The sequence below is a fragment of the Schistocerca gregaria genome, unplaced genomic scaffold, assembly GCF_023897955.1.
Source record: "Schistocerca gregaria isolate iqSchGreg1 unplaced genomic scaffold, iqSchGreg1.2 ptg001408l, whole genome shotgun sequence".
In the NCBI taxonomy this organism is placed as follows: domain Eukaryota; kingdom Metazoa; phylum Arthropoda; class Insecta; order Orthoptera; family Acrididae; genus Schistocerca; species Schistocerca gregaria.
In genome coordinates, this window is record NW_026062709.1 from 5489 (window position 1) to 7500 (window position 2012).

The 2012-nt window shown below is 55.9% G+C and overlaps 1 non-coding gene across 1 annotated transcript in view; it reads left to right on the top strand.

The window, feature by feature from the left end:
• The first annotated feature begins 622 nt into the window (after positions 1-622).
• Positions 623-2012, top strand: part of LOC126331817 (small subunit ribosomal RNA) — a 1893-nt gene continuing 503 nt past the window's right edge. Inside the window, exon 1 of the ribosomal RNA XR_007563497.1 lies at positions 623-2012. This exon is cut by the window's right edge and continues 503 nt beyond it. This is a non-coding gene — a ribosomal RNA (small subunit ribosomal RNA).

The window sequence follows — 2012 nt, forward strand, 5'->3', positions numbered from 1 at the left end:
GCGCGGCGCCAGGCGGCCAAAGTGGGTTCTGCCGAGCCCGGTGCGAAGCGCGGTGGACATCTGCAGTGTGCTGGTCCGATTGCGGACTGTGTGCGTTGAGGATGCGCCGCCGCCCGGCACTCGGCGTCGCGACGCCGTCTGCTGCTCGGTCGCCCCCAGCGGTTCTCGCAGGTGGTTTGTATCGCAGCTCTGCGGACGTGTTGGCGCGTGCGCTGTGCTGGGAGAGTTCGCTTCTGCACCCAAGTGGGGCTTTGCCCTTCTGTGGCGCTGGCGTTGGAGCTGCCGGTCACCGTAGGTGGCGCGTGTTGTTTCCCGCCGGCAATGCCACGACAGCACGCTCCCGGGCCTCTGTCGGCAGCGGCAAGCTCAGTTGGGAGCACGGGTGTTCGCACTGAAAGCGTCTACTCGCCCATCTCCGGGCGATTGCGCCTCTCTCGAACCCGACCAAGTACTTAGGACGGCGCTGCGCGCCGCCGGGACCTGAGAGGGTTTCGAGGTGTATCGTGCAGGGGAGCTCAGCCTCCTCCTGTTTGCAGAATAATTGAGCGGACGCTTGCGTGTTCGCGCGGGCCCTCGGGACACACTCCCGGGCGGCCGGCTGCTCAGCTCTCGTTGACGCAGCTCCCTGGTTGATCCTGCCAGTAGTCATATGCTTGTCTCAAAGATTAAGCCATGCATGTCTCAGTACAAGCCGCATTAAGGTGAAACCGCGAATGGCTCATTAAATCAGTTATGGTTCCTTAGATCGTACCCACGTTACTTGGATAACTGTGGTAATTCTAGAGCTAATACATGCAAACAGAGTCCCGACCAGAGATGGAAGGGACGCTTTTATTAGATCAAAACCAATCGGATTGGCTCGTCTGGTCCGTTTGCCTTGGTGACTCTGAATAACTTTGGGCTGATCGCACGGTCCTCGTACCGGCGACGCATCTTTCAAATGTCTGCCTTATCAACTGTCGATGGTAGGTTCTGCGCCTACCATGGTTGTAACGGGTAACGGGGAATCAGGGTTCGATTCCGGAGAGGGAGCCTGAGAAACGGCTACCACATCCAAGGAAGGCAGCAGGCGCGCAAATTACCCACTCCCGGCACGGGGAGGTAGTGACGAAAAATAACGATACGGGACTCATCCGAGGCCCCGTAATCGGAATGAGTACACTTTAAATCCTTTAACGAGTATCTATTGGAGGGCAAGTCTGGTGCCAGCAGCCGCGGTAATTCCAGCTCCAATAGCGTATATTAAAGTTGTTGCGGTTAAAAAGCTCGTAGTTGGATTTGTGTCCCACGCTGTTGGTTCACCGCCCGTCGGTGTTTAACTGGCATGTATCGTGGGACGTCCTGCCGGTGGGGCGAGCCGAAGGCGTGCTTGCGCGTCCCGAGGCGGACCCCGTTGAAATCCTACCAGGGTGCTCTTAGTTGAGTGTCTCGGTGGGCCGGCACGTTTACTTTGAACAAATTAGAGTGCTTAAAGCAGGCAAGCCCGCCTGAATACTGTGTGCATGGAATAATGGAATAGGACCTCGGTTCTATTTTGTTGGTTTTCGGAACCCGAGGTAATGATTAATAGGGACAGGCGGGGGCATTCGTATTGCGACGTTAGAGGTGAAATTCTTGGATCGTCGCAAGACGAACAGAAGCGAAAGCATTTGCCAAGTATGTTTTCATTAATCAAGAACGAAAGTTAGAGGTTCGAAGGCGATCAGATACCGCCCTAGTTCTAACCATAAACGATGCCAGCCAGCGATCCGCCGCAGTTCCTCCGATGACTCGGCGGGCAGCCTCCGGGAAACCAAAGCTTTTGGGTTCCGGGGGAAGTATGGTTGCAAAGCTGAAACTTAAAGGAATTGACGGAAGGGCACCACCAGGAGTGGAGCCTGCGGCTTAATTTGACTCAACACGGGAAACCTCACCAGGCCCGGACACCGGAAGGATTGACAGATTGATAGCTCTTTCTTGATTCGGTGGGTGGTGGTGCATGGCCGTTCTTAGTTGGTGGAGCGATTTGTCTG